General features: G+C 41.7%; 1 pseudogene; it reads left to right on the top strand.

The window, feature by feature from the left end:
- The first annotated feature begins 6,802 nt into the window (after positions 1-6,802).
- LOC113248963 (tissue alpha-L-fucosidase-like) lies at positions 6,803-24,660 on the top strand (annotated as a pseudogene).
- Positions 24,661-24,885: the final 225 nt, after the last annotated feature.

The raw sequence follows: 24,885 nt of genomic DNA, 5'->3' as shown, positions 1-24,885 counted from the left end.
GTTAAATAATTAATGTATGTGAATGTACTTTGTAAGCTCTAAAGCACTTCAGGAATATAATTAATTATGTTTATAATTACAGGTAATGTAATTATAATTGTAATTACTTTGTGGGTGGAAGCAGAATATATATATATATATCCCATTCCCGTTCTCTAGTACAGTATCCTTGGTGGATATCCTTGGTGAGATCATCAATTTGTTGAGCTTGACTCACTCTCTCTGACTTTATTTTCAACACTGAGATATATGTAAGACTTTGGCTTGAAGACTTTCGGTTGTGTTTTAGAAAATGGGAAAAAAATTGCATAGCTTAAGGATGGGAGACCCAATATCTCAAAGCAATATTCCTTGGCACTTAGCTGTCAGGTAGATAATTTAAGTCAATTTAGTCAACTTATTTATTAATTTGCCTAGATACAACAATGGTACTTACAGAGATCCAATAGTTAAATAAACATATACATATATAACATATATATATGTATATATTCATGCATTACTCCACTATCAGTTACTTCCAGAAATCCACTAGAATCTAATACAATCTAAGATGGTCATGCAATTGCTAAGCTATAAGTCTGCTCTATGTATCAGGCAATACTTACTAATATTAAGCCAAAAGTGTAATCTATTGTACTATTTTACTTGCTTGGCAAAATGAATAAACTTGATAGAAGTGCCAGGTAGTACTTCCTTCCATTAACATGCTTCATTTTAAAAAAGGATGCTTCATCTTAAAAAAGGACCATGTTTTGGCACGTGTTTTGCAATAATATTTGTCTGTGTGCCTGAGAGGCCCCCCGGGGCTAGAAATTTTTGTAGCCCGTCAGAGAAATCTGTACTATTAAGAGATAAAAGCAGCAGAACCATCGTTTGTATTTTTCCCCATTTGAAAAGTCAATACAATGGCAAGGTATTTAACAGGAAAAATTCTCCTGGTATGTCCCTCCTTGAAATGGCAAGCTTCCACCCGAGAAGCTAAATATCGCATTTTGGAGTCTCTGACCTTCTACTCCTGTTCCTATGCACTGTTAATTGTTGTTAATTTCTAACACCTCATTAATTATTTCCATTAAAGATGTGGGAGAGGGAAATGCCCTTCACTCATGGGTGGCCACACGAATAAACCATTAATAATTACAAAAAGTGTGTTACTTTAAAAGTGAAGAGTGAATTTGAGCCATTTTCACGCAAGTTTCTGTGTTTCTGGCTAGGACACTTTGAAATCTTGCCACTGGAGTGTAGGTGGGAACACTGGGAATGGTAGTGTCATGGCTGAGGAAGAGGCTGCGTCTCCTCTTGCTTCCTGGATGCCTGTAACATTTGGCGTCTAGAACATGATGTACTTTTCAGAGAACTTTTTCTCCTTGCAACTTTTTCTTCCTTTGCAAAAGAAGCCTGGAGGCGGAACCATTTCCTCCAGTGTGACAGACAGCCCAAGTCGGTGACACAGTCAGGACTTAGCATGGAGTTCCTGACTCCCATTCCCATCCAGCCCACCAGACCACTCCGGGAGGCCAGCGCTCGTGCCGTCCTGACTTCCACTCCCGCCTCAGGCTTTCACAGAGAGGAGCTGTGGCCACTTCACTGGCATTGGGCTCCCAATCTTTTCTTTCTTTCTTCTTTTGCTTAAAGCCTGGATTGCCATTTAGTGTTGAGATTTTTATTTGGTACTTATCTTAAAAGCTTAGGTAAAAGAGTCTTCCCGCCAGTTTATAGGAGTGTTGAGAATTAAATATTATAGTGGGAAAAAAGCATCAGACACGGTCTCTAGATTTGGCCAACCAGTGAAGATGTTAAGTATAGACAAGAGATTTGGGAGTTGTAGATGAAGTGACTTTATGGATGTGGAGTTCAACAGTGAAATCCAGACCCCTTAGATTTGATAGCCAAAAGGTAGATTGCTGCAAGGACCATGTTTTGAATGTAAAGGGTCAATAGAATTCCTTCTGGTTGAACTCCTTGTTTTGCTAATAAGATAATGGAGATCCAGAGAGAATCAGGAGATACCTTAGCTGTGAATATGGGAAATATGAGAACTGGTTTTCCTGGTTTCCTACTTTGATTCTGCTCTTCATCCGGACTATTCGTGATGTCAAGAACAGGGCAACATCTCTTCTCTCTCGTCTTCTTCCCCTTTCCCCCCTCTTCTTCTTGTGTTCCGTGCTAGTGTACTGGGGAGATCAGAGGGGACAACTTTTTACTTCCCAGAATAAACTGAAAACTATACCAGGTGGCTTGGGGTATCAGATGACTTCCTGGACAAAAGGCCAGGTTGGAAGTCTATAAACATCAGCCTGATTTTCAGAAACCATTTAACCTTCGGGCCCCCATTTCTTCTTATCTGTAAAACGAGGTGCTTATATTTTAACTCTTAAGGCTTATTAGACAGTTGGATTCTAAGGTCTAAATTGCCCTGTAATTTCTTACTATTGTTTTACCCATTCCTCTTAATTGCTGTACAGTAGTCTAATGGTCTATGGTTAACACCATTCCACATTTTATTTATTCCCTCTTCTGTTAATGGGCACTTAGTTTGTTGGATGCTTTTTTCCCCATTGGAAGTAATGCTGCAGTAAACAATCTCTTTATATATGTGTGTGAAATTTTCTCCAGATTTTCAGTTCTACCGAATGTTGCCAAGTTAGCCTCCAAAGTGGTTATACTAATTTACCAATCTTCACTCCCTCCACCTCTATTCCCACAATGGGAATGCAGAGGTTTTGCCACCTTATCACATCTAAAACCAGCTAGACCACCTTTTCTTGTGAATGTGGGTCCCCAACATCTCTGTTCCCATTGTTTCCTCTACTTCTCTCCCTCCACCAACCCTGAGGCTCTTTTCTTCCGTAAGAGGTGAGGGGCAGCGCCTCACTTATATTCATGTTTGCTCCCAGCTCTTTCACCTCTGCCTTAATAATAAATCTTTTTTTCCCCTGTGGGTTATGCTTTGAAATAGCCAAGTCAGGAAGAGAATTCTTCTGTTTAATGCCGTCTCATCCCTTCCTTGAGTTACAGAGCAGAGACATGTCCAGCTGTGTGAATAGGGGAGGAGAGAGGTCAAAGGGGAAAAAGACATGCTAGAGAAGAAAATCAGGTAATATTTAAAAATTTCGTTTTCAACATACACATTTAACAAATCGTCTTCATTGAAAATAATAAAATTATATGAAATCTGAGCTGTCTGGGAAATCTAACACTTAGGGCCATTGTTACTATAACACTCATCATTTCTGCTTTGGATTATGGGATAGCATTTTGTTATTTGTGCCTGGGTCTCATATTTCCTATAGGAAGGGCAATGATCTATAATTAGACCAGCTAGATAGATGCCCAGGCAGGGAGAAGAAAAGAGGGTATCCAAAAAAGATTTTAAAGGGGAGGAGATTGAATGAAGGGAAAAGTCAGGAGGAAAAGCTCCTGATTTTGAGGAGTTTAGCCAGGGACACCAGAAGAATGTGTGTTCTTTTGATAAGAAATGGGAAGAGAATGTAACTTGAGATAACGGGTGGAAGTTGATGAATTTGAATTGGGATGTAGGGAGTGTGATTATCTCTCGGAGGTGATCATTTCAAGAGATCTTTTTCTTTAAAACTGCAGGCAGGGCAGAACAACACCTCTGCTGCGTTTCCATGGGATCTGCAAGGATACCCTCCTCCCGCGTGCGCGTGTGCCTGCCCACTCTGTGTTGTAGCGACCCCCCCCCCCCTTCACGCGCCACACATCAGCTTTCTGCTCGCTCGGGGCTTTCGTTCTCATTTCAAGTCGTTCACGGCTGAACTTTGCTGGAGTGTGTGTGAGCATGCCCACACACGTACAAATAAGACAAGAGACCCTGGTTGCACACTTTTCCCCAGAGGAAAAGCTAACTTTCGTCCACATCCTTAGAACTGGTTTCTGTTGACTTGAGCTGTGAGCTTTCTCCAGTGGGGGCAGCCACATCTTGGGGAAAGTAAATGACCCCATGACCAGGTGAGTATTGTACTAGAGGTCCCCAGTTGGTTTTGGCAGTAGAAGGACTCCCAGCTCCTCCTCCTTATCCCTGTGGTATATTGTTACTCCTTGTCCCATTTGAAGTTTTTAAAAAATTAATTGCTCAGCAAATTCAGTTTGTTCCCCTACTTTTACCTCCCACTGCAGTAAGGCCATAGATGCCTCTGTGCTGACTGCACCCTCTGTTCAGCCCAGCCAGAAGCAAACAAAACAAGGACATTTCTACCCAGTTGATTTGAAACACTATTTTAAACAGACTTCTCTGAGTCATCAGTGATGTTCTGTTTCTAGGACAAAGAATAATTGCTCTGACCTCATAGTTGCTCTTTTCAAGGACTCAGGTTTAAAGGTTATGAAGAGCTATTCAAACTCAATTATTTCTAGTTCCCTCTCACTTTTTGCGCTGCCTTTCAATGTGTGATGGAATGCCCATTCATAGTCATAGACCAGTTCAAGAAATCTGCATTTTCAAGATTACAGAACGAAGACTCATTCCTTCCGTGACTTACCCTTTCTGCCAACATTTCTTGAGCACCTTGGCACACTAGGCACAGGTGCTGGTGCTGAGCATCCAAGATATCCTGAGAGATGCCTCCGGAGGGGAACTCAGCTACCATTTGGCTATCGCTAACTTGAAACAAATTACTCATCTTTTCTGTTCTTTTCTCTACTTCTCTTCCTTTGTCTTTTCTATATTTCTTTATTTTTCATTATCTCTCCTTCTTCTTTCCTTTTCTCTACTTTTTCCTTCTTTTTTATTATCACCCTATGCCATGTTATTTTCAAAAGGCCAACCTTGTCTTCTGTTCTGCCCACTTCTTTCATAGTACCAGTATTTCTCAATGGTTGAAGGACAAAGCACCACTCTGACCAGTTCAGGGTCATTGGGCAATTTTAGGCATCTGAGAAGATGAAGAAAAATGTGCGAACTACGGTATGAGTGAATAAGGCTATTGGAAAAAAGGATAAGGGTTTTATGAATTCGAAAGAAGGACCATATTTCTGAACAAGACATCAACTTCTGGATTAGTCAGGATTGGCGGGCTTTTGTTGTAATAATAAATAATCTCCAAATGTCAGTGGCTTCATTCAACAAAAGTTTATTTCTTGCTGAAGCTCCGCATCCAGCGTGGGGCTGTGGAGGAGGCAGCGCCACCAAGTCGTTCAGGAATCTGGGCTGTTGGGCACTCTGTCGTCTCAGCCCGTGCTTCCAAGGTCACCTCTGCAGGGCAGGAGTGCTCTTGAAGGTCATCCACCGATAGATGATTCAGCCTGGAAGTGACACACAGTTCTTCCACTCACAGCAACCAGACACATCGAGTGGCTTCTCCAGCTGCAAATGAGCTGAGCCGTGCGCCTCCGTGTGCTTGAGAGGAGAGGGTGCCTGACTCTCCGTGACATTAGGAGCACCCACCACAGCGCTCGAAGCCAGCAAGTTTGAAATCAAGACTGTGGAAAGTCCCAAATGTCCGGCTGCAGTATCTGAAGGACAAATGTAGAACCAGTAGCCAGCCTGTGTTCTATAGCGACAGAGCTCGCTCCTGGCCCCTCTGGTTGCTTTTTACAAGTGCATATCTCTGGCCACCCGAACGCCTCCACCACTTCACACAGCCTCTTTCACAGATCCTTGTGTGTGAAGGCAGCATTTTTAATAAATACCTGTGTGTGTCCTTTTATCCAATAAAACGTCAGTCTTAAATTACTAAGATAATTCATCCCTAAGGTTGAAATATTTCTCTTAATTTACTTCTTTAATTAAGGGAGGTGTGGGGTTTGTGAGGCTTGGGCCATTAGGAAGCATAACTGTTCTGAGCCAAGACTGGGAGGCCATTCCTTGCCTGTGACAGCGTGATGGAGCGAGGCTGCCAGTAAGCCAGGGTGTCAAGGATGACAGGACAGCTCCATCTATTGTAGCCACCAACCTGAATACATAACAGAGTGCATCACCTCCCTCAGACACATTCTCTCAAAGTGAAATTAACTTTATGGGGTGCGCAATTGTAAAGTCTATTTGGATGGTTTTATGTAATGACCCAGGAGTTTTCAGACAAGTGACTTTTGGGCAGCTGTAAACTAGAGTTAGCCTGCGGTTCTGGACTTCCTGGAATGCCAAAGATCAAAGTCCTAAGGGTCGTCCATCTAAGAGTGGATATGTACTCATAACTGATCCCTTGATGGAGCCCAGTCTAAAAGAGAAGAAAGATGATGAAATCAGCCCGACACAGCGGCAGGGAGCTGAGACTCCAAATCTAGGCTGATTCTGGGTTTACATCTTGGTTGCCCACTTACGAGCTTGTGTGACCTTGAGCAAGTTATATAACGTCTTTAAACTTTAGTTTCCCATAAAACGTGGATGAAAATAGTACTTGTCACACAGTCTTGTTGAAAGAATTGAGTGAGGTGATGATACTTAGCATAGTGGCTGGCTCATATCAAGTGGTCAGAAAATGTTAACTCTTACTAGTACTTGTTACTGTCAGTATTGTTCAGGATAGCAAGCACGTATGGAGCTTGCACCTTAAGCAAAGTACTGTGCTGGACCCTGGGATGTGAGGGCACAGGAGATGAAAAATACAAGATAACTAAATGAAATAAACTAAAAATAGTCAGCATTTAATTGTGAGCTTACTCTCTGATAGGTGCTTTACATAGATAGATCTTCATAGAACTGATCTCATTGAATGTTCACACAACCCTCTGGGTAGGAAAGGTGAAGTCAGTTGCCGTGGACAACACTGGAGCTGCCTGAAGAAATGGAGCAAGGACTGGGCTGTATGGTCCGGCTGCACTGGAGCACAGGAGAGGAATGGCTGAATGGAACAGGGTGTACCTGGTGTTCCAGGGAAGCCCCACACCAGCACAGGTGGTCATTGCCTACATGGAGTCCAAGGCCATCTCTAATTTTGGCTACGTGGTCATTAGTGGCGTGCTGTTTGACCAAGAACCAGAAGACTGCCTTGAGGCAGTCACCACGTCTTTGAGAGGCCAGAAGACTAAAACACATACTCAGGATGTGCTTAAGAGCAGTCTCAAATCTTGGGGCAAATTCAAGACATGCCGGAAACAGCCGCCAATAGCAAACCAGTCCCAAGTAGGGGCCACCGGAGGCTAAAACTTCTTGGTGATCCAAGGTTGACCACTAGATGGAGCCCTGCCAGGGATGGTGACACCTGAGGATGGTGGTGACAACCCAAACAAACCAACCTCTCCACCTCTCCCATCTCCCATTTGTTTTCTACTACAAGGTCAAAACCACAGTTTTTAACACCCCTCGCATATGTTTTACCCTGAGTTCAGACAAAACACAAAAGTAGAAGGAAACTTGGAAACTTCAAGACTCTTCTAGACTTTTGCCCCAGTAAACACTTTGGGAACAAAAGTTATCTCCATGTAAAATCTCCATTAAAATCACCTCGTGGACTTATCTGAAATTAGCACCTCCAGAATTCTTGTTCTGACTATTGGTTTAGTTTACCTACTCGTGTCTTGATCTTACACTTGATATGCCCTTCTAATCAGATAAGAAAAGAATTGAAGCATTTCTGGACTATAGACCAACCTCTAATGTTATTTGAAAATAGGAGTTGGGCTTGGGGGTTAGGTTTTTCCCTTTTTATTTGTGTATGATTTAGTGTTCAGCCTGCACTAGACACTAAAATGCATTGTTTAATTATCTGAGCTCAACACACCATTTTATAATTCATTAGTCAGTTGCTCTTTGCAAAAGCTTATTTCTTATGAAACAAAAGTGGGAATCATGCAACTGGACTATTTATCTCTCTTTAGGGGTTGGGGGTTAATATCTGATAGCTCATAACATCTTTATTATAATGCATTTATAATGATTTACTGGAATCATTCTATGGCTAAGTATCTAATGTCAAAGCTGGGATCTGGCATGAAATAAAATGCTGTATCCTTGGGTAGCTCTAGGGAGAAAAAGGCCTCAGCCAATATTTTCTGTGTAATTCAACAAACTGTAATAAGGGTAGGGGTAATTGCCTTAATGTCAATTAAGCTATTAATAATGCCCATCTTGTCATTCCTAAATATAGCAGTGTCTCAATCATACATTACTGTCCCCTGTTAAGACTGCACAGAAATGAGATCACAGCTTATGTGGATCAGGAAGTCTGTCTAGCAGCCAGTCTTACTCCTTTCCATAAAAGAGAGTTTGGAGATTGATTTACTTGTTTTTGATGAAAAATGTCTACTTAGACACGTATCTGTATTTGTAAGGGCAAGTGTTGGCAGTCCTTGTGAGCAGGGATAATCCAGTCTTAAAAACTGTTCCCTGTTCCTATTCTGCTTCTAGATGACCAGAGTAAGGTGCTCCTAATCAGGACTAGTGCCCTGGGTTCCGGGTCCCTGACGGACGTGGGGACAGTCCTGTAACAACCATCCAGGCATTTCAGAGTCAGGGAGCATTCAGTCCAGCTACAGGTGGTGCCGTGCCGTGTGCGTGTTGTCCCAGCCAGCTTGGACGCACACAAGTTCCTCAAGGACAGACAGACAACAGACTGAGACACGTCACAGAGTAAAGGGGCTGACGGTCCATCAGCAAATTTCAGCAGCCACGGTCTAGGGTAAGGCATATTTGGAATAAGGAATAGATGGTGAACTGTGGGATTTTGGTGAACAGGGAGAATGTCACCAGCTCTCCCAGATCAGCCCTAAATCAGAACCATTTATCTCACAGCCAAGAAGCAGGACAAGACTCCTTCTTCAGTTGGCACTTATATTTCTCTTGGGCTAGGATTTCTGAGCAGCCACTTCCTTCTGTCCCCCTTGGTGGCCCTCTTGGTGAAGTGAACTTCTACTTGATGATATTTAGAGCTCATTAATTTGTCCCAAGGAAGCTTATTGTATGGCAGTTTAATGACAGAAACCTGTTTTAATGCAAATGGACATGTAATCCCACTAAGCCACTCTGAGGGTGTAAATTTAAAACAATTGCTAGGAACTGACACCAGAGTTTAATAAGATGGAGGGCCAGTTCCTAGATCCCAGTACGCCCAGGGGACCCTGCTTGGACACCCAGCCCCAGCGGTTTTAGTGCAGCTGGTGGTTACCATGGCAATTGGAATGGTGGGGAGGTGGCGGGGGGGGGGGGAGCTGCAGTGAGCCCATCTCAGGTGGTGGGGATCAGAGCTCTGGAAAAGTGGACTGGGTGCAGGGAGCTAGGAAGGCTCTGTGTGGGGGGGAGGGAAATGAAGGGTGAGTGGGTGTGTTCTGTTCATTAATCCTCAGGGCAGAAGGTTGGGGAAGGTGTGGCCGAGACCCAGGAGGCAGCTTTCTGTCCTGGGCTTATTATAAAACCCCGATCCAGGCAGATCCCCACAGAAGGAGCACAGAGTCTTTCTTGGGAGGCAACTTCTCCCAGAGGGTGAAGAGGGAAGCCTGCCCCTGGGGTAGAGGTGGGAATAGTTTGTGAATATTTGCTGGATTATAATGCTGTCGGGTACTGCATCATTCTCCAGAGAGCCCTGAATAAGGTTATTATGGGTGAAGTCATTTTTGTAATAAAGTTGGCTGTAACTCTGGGTCATAAATCACAGGTTCTGGTACTAAAAAAATTACTAAACATGCCTCCGTTACCACATACTGTCCTCCTTTTAAATACTTTGATTTTACTACAGATCCTCCATTGACTGAGATGGGGGAAATACACACAATGAGCAAATGATTCCTTCCGTCCCCGGCAGCAGCCGAGCCTGCATCTGGGCCTCCCGGAATGATTTCCTGAGGTGTGATGTTATTTATGGCGTGCTTTCTCTATCAAAAAGGCAAACAGCATCCCGAGTGACCCCGGAGCATTTGCATCATTGCTTCTCCTGCTAATTGATTCATCCCCTGGCAGGGCCCGAGACACGGGCTGTTAGCTGGACAGTCTCTCCCAGCTGCAGATCCTGAGGATTAAGGTGCATAATAAGCAAAGATGTTAATAAAATTGTTAAATGTCAAAACTGCAAACCCCACACCCATTCTGAGTCCATCGGCTCTTCTGAAATGATTCTGTGAAATACCATCTCCTCCCCTTGTCCTTTTCTCAGTCTAAACTTCATAACCTTTGTTAAGTAAGGAAATTAAGAACTATTATTAATAACACTGATTGTTTAATTTCTTTCATAACTTCTTCCTTTCAAATAAGAGTCCGGCACAGAATGAAAAGGAATGTTATCATATGAAGTGCATTTCAGATGTAATAAAGCAGAAAGGAGAGGGTGGCCCCAGTGGCAGTTGTAAGAGGGACAAAGTGTGGATCTCTATAGCTCAGTGGCTGCAAAGCAGAAAATGAAGATTGTAAAAACGTCACATAAAGAAAAAATGCACAGTGGATTCGTTTTGCGATGCCCATAATTCAGTAATGCCTTTAAGTAGCTAGAAGAAATATAATAAATGTTTTTCCACAACATTGATCATACTGTATCAGAGGAAATATTAGTGTGCAGGGAGCCATGATTATACTGGTAGTAATTCTTGGTGCAGAAAACTAGTAGAAGATGGGACCCTTTATAGGCCGAACTTTTATTGGCTGCAGTTATTTACCTTTAAGAATACGCCTAATACATTGTTCTATGGCTAAATATTTTTGTGAAAATTCAAACCAGCACTATCAGTAAATCAGAAATCCTGCCACCATTTTATAGAATTTATATATATATTTTCCTGCAGACGCTCTGATATGTTCCAGAATACAAAACCAGCCAATTGACCATGTAAAAATTCTGGAATGTCTGTAAAACAGATCCTTCTTCTATATTCTGAAGCCGGATAGGAGCAGACAGGTTTATGGCATGTGATTCCATCCAAATGCCACCTGTATATATATATATATATAAAACATCTCTCTAAAGAAATTAAATGGATTATTAAATTATATACTGCAGTAAAACTATACCCAAAGCTGTAAGTGAGGAAAGGGTATGCATGTCGTGCAACTGCTTTTTTTTTTTTTTTTTTTTTGTACTGAAACACTGAAGAAAGCTTTGCAAGGCAGGTTTTTTCTTTAGGGAGAAAAGAAGGAAATTGATTCCTCATGCCAGCCTCTTGCTCCTCGGACTGGCAGGAGCTGGTAATGCGGTGGCTCAAGCAGTCTTGGTGTAGGAAGCCCCACATGCTACGGGAAAGTTCTGCCTTCGCTCTAAAGGGACCCCGGACTTGACTCTAGAAATCATTGAACCAGGCTTCCAAGGTGCACAAGATAAGAGATGGCCTAGCCAAATTCTTGCAGAACTCCAAGGAGAGATGAGACCTGGACATACTCATTCCCGGTGTGTTCGCCCCGGAGCCCTGCTGTGAAAGTTTCTGGGAGAAGCAACAGGGCAGAGGAATCTCCAAGGGAAGGTACCTTGAGTGCAGTGATAGGAGCATGGCATTCTTTTTTCAGAATCTGGATAGGCCAGCTTGCAGTTCAAAGGCCTTGGAAAAGCAAACAGACGTGGCTCCCTGCTCTGTTTCAATGCACATCTCCCCTAACTCTCACTGACACAAATGGGAATCATTTCCCAGACTTTTCTTGCAGAGACCATCCCCATCCCTTTGTCCTAGCGCTCTTTGCTTAATGCAGATCACAGGCTTCACACACACATGCTCCTTCAATGCAGCAGAGTTTCTATGATGTTCTTTCTTCTCTGCCATTTGGGCACAACGGGGGTTGGTTAGCTAAAGAGCAGTTGGCACTTTTTATGGAGTTATGTCTTGATTTTCTTGCTAGAGTTGGGTAGATAACAAAGCAGAAGTGAAAGAGGGCACCTTTAAGTTCTTCCCATCTTGAGGACTTTAAAGAGGCAGGCAGTTGAAGAGAAAAAGCCTAACAGAAGGGAATCTAAGATTAAGAAACAGCTTGCCACAAGGTGACGGTCTCTCTGAAGGAGCGCTGCCTGGGACGTTGGTTAGCAGTTATCTGATGTGCTCAGCATTGCCCTGGACGTACATGATTTATAGGCTCAGGTGACCCAAGAGGCTTCTTTCAAGTTCTTTCCCAACATGGCGGAGGGGGTGCTTTTTAAGCATCTTCTTATACGTGGCAGTGGTCTAGGTACTTCCAAGCAGCAGTGGCTCTTCTTGGACTTTTTTAAATGAACATTATTGTTGTTGTTGTTGTTGTTGTTATTTATCTTAGTTGGGTGCTAGTTGAAAGAATGCAATTTAAAATGAAAAAATTTTAGGGAGGAGAATAGCTCTTTGAATTCCCTCTTTAGATATATTATCACATTAGTGGGCCTATCACCAAAACTTATTACAGATCAGTGGGTAGTCCTGCTCTTTCTTCTCTCTCCTTCCTCTTTTTCTTGCTTGTCTTCCTTCCTTCTTTCCTTCCTTCCTACCTTCCTCCCCTCCTTCCCTCCCTTCCGTTCTCTCTTCTCTCCTTTATTTTCCTTTCCTTTTCTTCTCTTTCCTCTCCTTCTTTCTCTTCTTCATCAACTACTTGGAAAAAGTCTTAATGAATTTCTTAGAGCAATTCTACAACAATGAAAATATTCAGGGTCACACATGCCTTCCCTGGAGTATTTTATCAGGGGAGTCAAGCGTAGCTTCCATTTTTGCTGGGTTTGCAGTAGCACGAAGTCTCATTTATGTTTGCAAAAATAGCTAAGTGTGCTTAGGAGGGTCAGAGAGACCCTTGGAGAGTAGACCCTCTCTAATTTTAGTAAAATTAAACAGCAAGAAAATAATAATAATGGAACAACAGACTTTGGAAACTTCTCAGTGAATAAACAGTAAATTTAGCTGCACTGGCAATTTAGCCTGTATTACTACTGACTTACGCTGTGGCCAGGCAACATTTGACAATACAGAGTATTTGGTTATAATATAGAACATTTTATATTTTAAAAAGAGATACATGTAATTATCTCTACAACCGCTGGATGTCACTGTTGCATACATCTGGCCATAAAAACTTCCCACTTAGGCAATCTGAAACTGATATTTTAAGGGCTGTCATGTTACCTCCTTGGCGCTCTACCTTTTGATTGAGCACCGGCTACCATGCTAAGACGGCTCTCTTCTCCATTCAGTGCGGTCAGCCCGATTCTCAGTTATGGCACTCTACTGGGAATTCTTCTAATTTATACAGGATGAGATTCCCCCAAACACAATTATCTTCTTCACTATATTTAAAAGGAGTATGGTACTTTTATAATAGTTCCCAACATTGTATATTAATTATAACTAACACATTCTGGATACCAAATGGAATGAAGTGAAAACACAACCATAAAATATCCTGGATTTATAAAGTGTCTTGCCCACCCCCCCCCCAAAGAGCTTACAACAGTTTCATATCTATTTGCTCATCTGTCTTACCAACATCCCTAAGGGGTTACCTGCTTTAATGCTTTTATGAGTCAAAGTTGACCTGTGAAATAAATTGAATGAAGTAATTATTTACACTGGCATCCCAGGAGTAAAGCAAAAGCAAACACTGAAAATGTGTTCCAGACAGCTAATTTTAGTTTGCAGAAGTAACCCACTGAAATTTTGGTAGTTCTGGTTTTCTTTGTCAATTACTTTTATAATTCCTTAATTCATGGGCCCTTTAATCCTTCTTTTAAAAAGTTATTTTAAAAAATCTGAGCCATCTAAGTGTAGCTGACATTATACAGAAATGAGATCTAGAGACTTTCCCAAACCTGGAATAAGCCTGGCTCAGTAGAAATGCTAGACTGGACTAGACCAGTGGCAGGGGAGAAAAAAACCAAACAGGTGGACCAATTGGAACAGTACTTAGCTTTCTCTATGGTTAAAAATGATCATGAGCTTCAATTTCACTGTCTTGTTTAATCTCTTTCTTCTTCTTAAAACCTTGGAGTTTTCTTTAACTTCCTCCAGTGCCTTTGCACTGGGGAAGCCAGAGCTGTTCTTAGAGGACTATTGGTCTAGATTTGTGTGTGTGTGTTGGGGTGGTGGGGGCGGGGGGATACTCTATGTTTTAGTGAACTAGCAGAGAGCTGTGTTGCTTGCCATCGACGGGATGCTTTGATCCAAACTTTCAGTCATTGTTTCCACATTTAGGGGCTGGAATGAACATCAAAGAAGTGGGTGTATGGAATTTACTGAATGCCAAAGAAGTACAATAACATACAGAGGATATAAGCAAATCCCAGTGGCAAAATTTGCTGCCAATTCTTGCACATAATAGAGGCCCTCAAGTGACAGTCTATCTTTGACAAATGCATAATGATATCAATGCCAAGGGAAGGAACTAGCATGCTGAAAGGTGAATAAAAGAGTTGGGAACAATTCAGTGCACTTACACATTTCCTTAGTGTGTTTTCACGCAACAAGGAAAGCAGATGACACAACTGCATTAGGTAATCATTGGACGGGGCTGCAAACTCACCAGCAGTTTGAAACTGACCTGGCGCTTTTGGGATCCAGCTCTAAAGATGAAAATAAAATGTGATTAGAAATAATTCATCTTCTGGAGGAAAAAAAAGGAACGAGTAGAGTGAAAATAGCTTTCTTGTTCTGTTTTGGATAGTTCCCGTTTTAAAGCCCATATGTTGTTTGCTATAACTTCTTCGCCTCCCAGGGCCAATGCATTCCAAACGCTTCAGCTAGTGCACTGCACCGAGGAGTCTAGGAAGTTAGGGCTCATTTGTACCCACGGTCTTTGTTCAAACATGGATTAATTTTGGTTAATTTCAGTAGGTGCGCGTAAAGTAAAATGCACAGAACTGAAACCACTGAAATCTGGCCATTGTGTGATCATCTAAAAACCTACTTTTCAAGCTCCTTTAAGTTTTATTTTTGAAATAAAAACAATAAAATGACTGTAAAAAGTTTCCAAAAGCATTGACATTATGAGCAATTGCTAACCAAGGCTATTCGCAGAATGATAGTGCAAATTTGGATCTAATTCTAGAAAAGCTAAGTGCCCTGCAGTGCCAGCTATAAATATTTCATTCAGAAGGTGATTTGAGAAGGGACCTGGGGTAAGTGGCTCTTGCATCCAGTGCCGGGTATCTGTGTAGATGCATACTGCGTCGCTGTCAGCAGGGCTAGTCTGGGACAGCAAGGGCAGACTTGTCCTTAAGCTGCAGTCCTTTCACTGTGAAGGTGAGTGTGTAAGGCCTTCTGTCAGCTGCTTTAAACAACCGGACCGTGTGTGGATGTTTAGAGAGAGAAGTTTCAAAATGTCACAGTACATGGCAAGCGCCTACAGGGTTCATGAGCACAGTCTGGTAATGAATTGAATACAAGTGAGACCATGGTGTATGTGTTTATTTGAAATCCTCCTTGGTCGAGCAAGACATTGTGCCAGTTGCAAAGAGAGCCGCCATTTCTGTCCTTTGCATCGAGCAATCAGAGAAGATTTGCACATACACAGCCAAACCATTTCCAACACAGCCCCTACCTATAGTTCTTCAGTGCTTCTTACAAAATTTCTTCTTCGACCTTGCGCTGAATAACAGAGGAGCTCATGGAAGGATCCTGATCTGTTTATTGTGCATGTTAAGTAAATGCAATGCTTTTCATTAGTTCAAACTCTATAATGCAATGACTGCATGCCCAGAAAATGGACAAACAAGTATTCAACTGGCTGGATGAGCCATGGCTTTCTGGCATTAAAAGTGTAATATTTATGAGTTAATTTAATCATAGAAGAAAATATTGAGTAGGTGACTGAGTAAAATGATGACTGTGTATTATGTTTTTGCCATGCAGCTGGATAAACACATTCAACGACAGACCTTGGCAAGAACTGCACAGATGCTCTTGACAATGGCGTGAATAAATATTAGGTGCTGCCTAGACTTCACTGCATTTGAGGTCTTGAGCAAAGCCAGGTGAGGTGTAGCAGGGAAATGGGGAAGAAGCCACGCATGCACGCTGGGATTGTGTAAACATTGGAGCCTTTCTCTGCTGCCCGGGAATTGCTCTAACATTCATTTTCATCTACGTCACTGACAGATTCTTTTTTACTTATTATCTTTGCACTTCTAGGAGTGTACTTTAGCATGAAAACCCAGCTTTTGGGAAGCTCATGGAAAATTTTTCAACAACATGGACATGGGGAGAAGAGAAATACTTCGCGTAGGCTACAAAGAGCTGACAAAAAAAAGATTCTATTTTGTAGTGACCCGATCCAACCTTTATAGAACAGTATATTTAAAAAACTTCTTTAGACTGCTTCTTAAATTTCTTTAGAATATATGGCTTCTGACTCCAAGAGGAACCATAAGAAAAAACAATATTTTGAAAAGATATGTTGAAGGGAGGGGATCGGTAGCATTAACAGTCACTTCGCGAAGCATTTGTATCTGGTGCAAAAAGAACCAGCGTGTAAGAAAGTATTGTAGAAATATGTCATAGTGAGTTTTTCCCTGTAGAATTGTCGTTTTACTGATAAAGAAAAGATCTTTTCCCCAGCTTTATTGAGATATAATTGACATATAAGATTGTATGAGCTTAAGGTGTGCGACGTGTTGGTTTGAGATACTTCTGTTGGGAAATGACCGCCACGCGAGCATTAGCGAACACCTCCATCACTTCACGTAATTGCCATGTTTCTTCTGTGGTGACAGCCTGTAAGATCTACTCTCGAAGCAGCTTTCAAGTATATACTACAGTATGGTTAACTATAATCACCAGGCTGAACATTAGATCCTCCCAACCTTATTCATCTTGTAACTGCAAGTTTGTACCCCTTGCCCAACATCTTTCTATTTCCCCACGCCCCAGCCCCTGGTAACCACCATTCTACTCCCTGTGTCTATGACTTTTTTTTTTTTTTAAAGATTCCGCATGTAAGTGATACCGTACAGTATTTGTCTTTCTCTTTCTCTGTTTGACTTATTTCACTTAGGATAATGCCTTCAAGGTGCATCCATGTTTTTGCAAAGGCAGGATTTCTTCCTTTCTCTTAGCTGAATAATATTCCATTGTATATGGTATATATTATGTATATATACACACCGCATCTTTATCCATTCATACTTTGTCGGACACTTAGGTTGTTCTCATGTCTTGACTATTGTGGATAATGCTGCAGTTGACATGGGAGTGCAGATATCTTTTTGAGACCCTATTTTCATTTCCTTTGAATATATATCCTGCAGTGGGATTGATGGATCATATGTAGTTCTATTTTTAAATTTTTGAGAAACCTCTATACTGTTTTCCATAGTGGCTGTATTCCTTTACATTCCCACCAACAGTGCACAAAGGTTCCCTTTTTCCCACATCCTCACCGACACTTGTTATTTCTCGTCTGTTTGATGATAGCAATCTACAGGTGTGAGGTGATAGGTCCTTGTAGTTTCGATTTGCATTTCCTTGATGATTAGTGATATTGAGCATCTTTTCATGTGTCTATTGGCTGTTTGTATATCTTCTTTGGAAAAATATCTTATTCATTTCCTCTGCCCATTTTAAATTGGATTTTTGTTTTGTTTTGTTATTGAATTGTATGAGTTCTTTATATCTTCTGGATTTTAACCCCTTATCAGATATATGATTTGCAGATCTTTTCTCCCATTTTATAGGTTGCCTTTTCATCTTGTTGGCTGTTTCTCTTGCTGTGCAGAAGCTTTTTAGTTTGATGTAGTCCCAGTTTTAAGTTTTGCATTTGTTGCTTGTACTTGTGGTGTCATATCCAAGAAATTATTGCCATGACCAATGTCAAGGAGGTTTTCCCCTGTGCTTTCCTCTAGGAGTTTTATGGTTTCAATTCTTCTGTTTAAGTCTTTATTCATTTTGAGTTAATCTTTGTGTATGGTATAAGATAGGGGCCCAGTTTCATTCTCCTGCATGTGGTTATCTTAGTTTTCCCAGCACCATTTATTAAAGAGACTGTCCTTTCATAGAGTATTCTTAGCTCCCTTGTCAAATATCAGTTGACAAAATATGCAGGCGTTTATTTCTGGCTCTTTTCTATTCCATTGATCTATATGTCTGTCTTTTTCACAAGTACCATACTGTTTTGATTACTAAAGTTTTGTAATCTAGTTTGAAATCAGGAAGTGTGATGCCTTCAGCTTTGTTCTTTGTTCTCAACATCACTTTGGGCATTCAGGATCTTTTATGGTTTCACATGAATTTTAGGACTGTTTTTTCTATTTCTTGAAAAATGCCAATAGAATTTTGGTAGAGATTGCATTGAATTTATAGATGACTCTGGGTGGTATGAACATCGTCTCTTACAGGCAGCATATAGTTGGATCTTGTTTTTTTCATCCATCCAACTACTCTGTGCCTTTTGATTGGAAAACTTAATCCATTTATATTAGAACACTTATTGATAGGTAAGGACTTACTAATGCTATCTTACTATTTTCTGGCCGCTTTTTAGTCCCTTTGTTCTTTCTTCCTCCCTTGCTGCCTTCCTTTGTGAACTGATGATTTTGCATAGTGGACTGCTTTGATTCCCTTCTCTTCATCTTTTGTGAATGTACTGGAGGTTTTTGTGTGGTGATTATCATGCGGCTTACATAAAACGTTCTGTAGATATAACAGTCTATTTTACATTAACAACCTAACTTGGATTGCATACAAAAACTCTGCCCTTTTACATTTCTGATGTCACAGTTTACCTCTTTTTATATTGTGTGTTCACTACCAAATCATTGTAGCTATAGTTATTTTTAATACTCTTGTCCTCTAAGAAAATTTCTGACAGAGGTCTTTGCTTTTGATTTTCTGGAGCACACACACTGTGTCTAGAACAATAACAACAGAAGAACTGTGGTATCTGGGCCACAGTGTATGTGCCACAGACTTCTGCTGAATCTCTGAATTTCCTAGATTGCTTTTATTCTTTGGGTCATCTTAGCATTAAAATATGAGGACAGACTGCATCAGAAAGGCTAGCAGAGCCTACGGGAAAGGAACACCTAAATGGATGTGGGTATTCCAGATCCTAGTCTTGTCGTGTGACCCTGGGCAAGTCACTTTGCTTCTGTGTACCTTCGTTTTTTCAATCTGTAAAATTATAAGAACGTTTGTTTGCCCAGCTCTCAGAGTCTGATTGTGAAAGAAAAACTAGATCGTCTAAAGCATTAGTTTCTTTTGTTATTAAATCATAATGCATTTAATTGAAACTCTGATTTGTTCCTGAAAGGATTGCAGTTGCATTTAGAAAAGTTAAAATACAAACTTAAGATATGTCCATGACAGGGGTGCCTGGGTGGCTCAGTGTGTTAAGCATCTAACTCTTGGTTTTAGCTCCCGTCGTGATCTCCCGGTGGTGAGATCCAGCCCTGCCTCCATCTGTGGCTCCGCTCGGTGCTTAGCGTGGAGTTGGCTTCAGATTCTCTCCCCCTTTGCCCTGCCCCCTCTGTTCCTTCCCACCCCTGCTCATGCATGCTTTCTCTCTCTCTAAAAATAAATAAATAAAATATTTAAAAAAAAGATATGACCATGACTACAACTAATACTTCCCAATATATCCCAGCAAATGTGATGACCCACAAACGTAATTTTTCCTTCTTTTTTTTTTTTTTGAGGGGCACAAATTTATTAGTATTATTTCAGTTTCAAATTTCAAAATCCATGTATAATTTTGTCCATATAGAAAAGTCTTTTCAAATGAATTTTAAGAACCTTGTCGGTCATTAGTTTCTGTAATTATGTGACTTAATGTAACCAAGGAAATACTTCCTTATTTTCTTTTGAAGAAACCTCTTTTTAAAAATATTTATCTATCTATCTATCTATCTATCTATCTATCTATCTATCTATCTATTTATTTATTGTGCTTGAGTGGGAGGGAGGGGTAGAGGGAGAGGGAGAAAAGCAGACTCCCCACTGAGCACAGAGCCCAGCTCGGGGCTCGATCCCATGACCCTGAGACCACAACCTGAGCCAAAATCAAGAGTCAGATGCTTAACCAACTGAGTCACCCAAGCCCCCCTCAAAATCTCATTTTTAAAAGGAAATCTAGCTCATGTCCCAACTACTCTGTCTTCCTGATAACATTCTTAATGGGACACATTCTACTTTGACATGCATTTAACAAATAAGTGAGTGACCGGAGTGCTTGAACCACGTGGTGGAGCTAGAAGTAGCAAGAGGAGTGTTTGGATGTGAAATTGCCATAATTTGGTGATAGGTTGGATTTGGGAAAGTAAGAGAGAATAAGGTGTCAAAAGATGACTCCCAGACTTATACAGACATTGATAGAAGAAAGATTTGGAGGAATAATTGGGAATTCAGTTTGGGATATGTTAAATCCAGGAAAAGACCATAAAGGTAGCTGTGATGGTAAAAGACCACTTAGCTTAAAGGCAAAGAACTTCAGTTAAGGTCCTGGCTCTGCTCCAATATGTATGACCATGGGGACAAAGACTTATTCTTCCTGAGTTTTGGTGTCCTTATCTATAAAGTGGACATATTAATATCTTTCTCATTATTTGTTGGGAAGGTAAAATGGCAGTTTTTTTAAATGCTTTATTTTTTTAAGTAATCTTTACACCCAATGCAGGACTTGAACTCATGGCCCACGATTAAGAGTCACTTGTTCACCACCTGAACCAACCAGGCACCCCAACAATTTTTTGAAGGCATTTTATTAGGAACCACCCTACTTCTTGTTACTACAGAGACATAAGAAATAACACAAAGACACAAGTGGGGACATCCACTCCTGGAAACATCCCCACTACGTAACAGATACCCTTTTCTTCTTGTCTTTTCACTAATTCACCTTGTGTCTTTCACCGAGTTGCCTTCAAGGCTCACTCTTTCTCTTCTCTACTTTCAGGAGGATGCCTACACCCATGACCTCATCTTGAAGGGCACAAAGAGTTAATGTGGAGAAGAGTGTCTTGAGATCCATGGTTAATTAGGGGCAGGAATCATGGCTCTGGAATGTTATGGGCTTCCAATGAATATTAATTGATTGGGCTTTAGCATTACCATTTAGGCTTTAAACTGGTGGCAAGAAGAAGAGATTTTAGTCAGTTGGGAGGAAAGATCTCCATGCCTGCTCATGTGGTTTGGGAACATCCATTAACCCCACAAAATGGAGCCTCGCATTGTTCCCAGAACCCAAGGAAAGACAAAGGCCATGGAAACATGAGGGAGAAGCTTATGTTTCCCCTACTTAGATTTCCTTAGGGTGAACTCGTTGATCCCTCCCTACAAGGATGTACAGAAAATCCGTGTGTGATTAAGTTATTTTGACCACTCCAAAGCCAAGTAGGGAATTTGGCTGCCGACAGCAGTGAGGTAGCTTTGGATGTGGCAGCGACCACAGGAGAGGGCAGAATACATCTGCCCTGACACCAAGTCTAAGAAGGCTCATTCTTCAAGGGCAAATAGATTCTGTTTGTAAAATACAGACTTTGTAAAATTGGAACATTTATTAAACCTCGATACGGGGCAAGGAGTACAGAAATATCTGAACTGTGCCTCAGTCTACAACCTATCTGAAACTAGAAAACTAGTAAATGAAAGACTTAGTACTAGATAACCTTTCTGTACTGTGAAGCAAGTTTTGTTGTGTTGTTGTCCTTGCCTTTGTGAATCTGTTTCCTGCCCGAGAATATCCAAGTGCAACAACAACAAAATAAAACCGTAGTTCAAACTATCCCCATATTTTCCAAGATTGAATGCTGTTTCTGTGTTAAAATTTTTTTTTCCAGCTGAGCTCTATGACCAGTATCTGAACACGAAACTCTTATTTCCTGGGGGTTATTTTTCTATTCTTCAATAAGTGTCTCTAGTATAATTTGGCATGATGTCTTGAAATACCTGAACGAGGGGTCAGTCATTAGCAAATTCTCAGGGCCATATAAGGAATCACTGTAAACGGTGTGATGCCACGGTTCCCAGTGTACACGTGCTATGTGTCACTGCACAGAGAGGAACCACTTGTCATCAAGTACACGTAGGACAGTAGCTGCACCACAGTAAGTCCCATGTAAGTCCTGACGGCTGCTGTTTCTACGACCACCATTACGACGCCGTTACTGTTGGAAAGACTAAGGGTTGTACTGTGACCAGGGGTCAGCTGGGCTGGTTTCATGAGATCTACTAACCCCCGGTGTGGACTTAACACCTGTGCAGATTACATGTTTGCTTCTCACCTACGAGTGACCCTTTGACTCTTTGGGAAGACGATCTTTCTAGGTCCACATTTTGCCATTGGCTGCCTCTTGGGAACTATCAGAGTGTCAAGGGGAAGCTTTGGGATGTGGCATGTGTGGGGGCCATCTCTCTAAGGCAGTGCTTTTCAAATTATGTATAGTGAAAGACAAGTTTTTTGTTTTTTTTTTATTTCCAATCTGTCACAGGCTGATATTTTGGAAGGGGCAATAAAAATAACTTAAAATGGAATAAAAAACCAATACACACAAAATTCAAGTCCCATTTTTTATTAGATTCAACAGACATAAACTCATCCTGCCAAATGGCTCTCAGCATTTTAAATGCTTTCTCTCGATTCTGTGCTTGTCTCATCTCTGAACAGTAACCAAGATTACAACAGCAGGCCCTGTTTTGAATAGCAATGTCATAAAGGACAGTGAGGAACCCCCAAAGGCCTGTCATTTTCAGGCTGGTCTCCTTTCATGGAGCTCAGAGGGCTCTCACAGCAGCAGAGGACGCTACAGGTCAGTAAGCCTTAGGCCTCAGCTTCACCGGTGCGAAGCTGGTGTGGAGAAGGTGACTGAGAGGCCGTTAGGGGAAGCTGGGTTCTGCTGGGTGCTGGCCATTCTCTCAGCAGGGGATTTATGCGCAGCTAAGCGGTGGGCTGTTTAATGCAGATGCACAGGTGTGGAAACAGTTTGTGATAGGCAGGTTTATGGCATATAAACACATTGTATGATATACTGTAATCAACTATATAAACAACTTTAAAATTGTCTATACTTCATATTTCTAGCATTTGGTTTTGTTAATCATATGTCTTCCTGACAACAATTAAATAACCTTGAGAGAAAATGTACACCTGCTGTCTCCCCTGGGGAAACTACATCTCTTTTGTGAATGACATAAGTTCTCTATAAAGCATAACTGAAGATAGAATTGAATTTGGAGATATGTCTCCTTTTTCTCCTGTTTTATTTCTAGTTGAAGTGGAGGGCATGGTTTAATAGAGCTGGTCTTTTTCTGGATCCGTATTCTAAGATTCTACTTAAACCAAAACATTTTGCTGAAGGGCCAATTAGAGACGAGAGCTAAATGAGGTTGAGATGAGTATGGCAGCGAGGAGGTCCCACATTTGCCTCCTTGGCCTGCACTCCCGCTCTTCCCAACCTCTCTACCCCAAGGCTCTCCATTCTTCCAGATTTCCTACTAGGAACACCATACTGATCCTGTTTCCCTTTGAACAAAACAGAACATAACAAAGCATTTGCTTCTCTTGGGTCAGGTTCCGTACGAGGTTCACTCATTAGGATTGATGAATTAAAAGTCTCTCTTAATTGACAGGTGTTGAGGCCAGGGGGGTCCGGGGGTTCCGTGTGGGCCGGGAAACACTACAGCCTGAAGTGGCCGAGTCTTTACTCTGGATCGGTTGGGCAAGGCAGTTTTGGGGGGGGTTAGTGCCCCAGGGGCTTGTTCTCAAAGCTGGCCTGGGGTGGTGAGTGGTATGCATGCACTGGATGGGCGAGGAGCCGCCCCAGGACTAGAGGGTCAGGCATGACAACTACCAGGCTGGCTGTAGCTACTCCAACTTGGGGCCACAGTTCCCCTTGTAACTCTTCTACCCCCACAAGTGGGCTGAACTCATCCAGGCCATGGAGCCAGTACGTAGTCAAGACCACAAAGTATCACAAAGCCTTCACCAATTGAACAAGTCCTAGTCTTGGAGCCAGAACTCTGAGGACCTGGGACCCCATCCCCATCGTGTTCTACTGAGTTGATGAGTTGGGAACAGCCGTCCGGAAGAGGAACATATGCTATAGAGTCTTTCACTTACTCTTAGAATGGCTCCATGCAGTATCTACTCAATAAGAAAAATGGCTTCAAAACACAGCATTTTGTCAGTGTGAAAACAATGCCAGAGCTATTTGACCTTGTTAACAGGGGCCTGACCTGCTGATCTGATGGAGAATGAGAATGTCCTGATACTTATTGGAACTCTACAAATATTCTTTCTTGGTGCTTCAGTGATAGCTCCGTCAAGGACGAAGGGAAATGACCTACGGGGTTGAAAATATTCCTGTTACCATGGATGATACTACAACTGTCAAGACAAATTCAAGCCAGGGAGGTCACTAGATCACAAGTGAGAGATATGCACCACCATCTGCAAGGCATCCTGGGATTATCATTGTGACAGGGCCTTGCCTGACATTGCAGGTGAATCTGAAAAAATTTCAGAAATGGTTTAGACAGTAGTTTTGGGAGGCAACTATCTTCTCAATGTTGAACCAACTAAAGATGGACCAATTGTTTCCACCTTCTAAGAAAGGCTTCTTGCTGCTGGAAAGTGGTTGAGCATCAATGGGGAGGATTTCTCTGCACCTAAACCATGGAGGGTGCAAAGGGAAAAGAACACAGTGTCTATGGTATACCTCAAAAGGATCAGCTATGTATGCCATTTTACTGCACTGGTCAAAAAATGGAGTCTTAACCCTTCAATCCACCATAACTATCTTGAGTAAGGATGCTGGTAATCCAAGAAGATTAGGGTCGTCCACAGATCTGGATAAAGTTTTCCTCATTTTTCTGACCTCACCATCTGCTCTCCCAATTGAGTTTGCTTAGACTGTGAAGCTGATCATTGAAGTTCAAGAGGAAAAGGACACTGCCTGGTGTTTGCTGTTTTGATTTTCCTTGTATAGTACCATCATTGTAATAAACTAACTTCTCTTCCCTACCCAGAGATGGCTTTTCCAACACATTTTAATCAAAGGAACTGAGAGCATTACACCGATGTCTCAATGAACCAAGGATCTGAGCACCACTGATAGTACACCTCACTCTGGGTAG

This window comes from Ursus arctos, unplaced genomic scaffold (genome assembly GCF_023065955.2).
Source record: "Ursus arctos isolate Adak ecotype North America unplaced genomic scaffold, UrsArc2.0 scaffold_1, whole genome shotgun sequence".
NCBI lineage: Eukaryota > Metazoa > Chordata > Mammalia > Carnivora > Ursidae > Ursus > Ursus arctos.
Note: the sequence above shows the minus strand (reverse complement) of the source record. Positions and strands in the feature narration are given on the sequence as shown.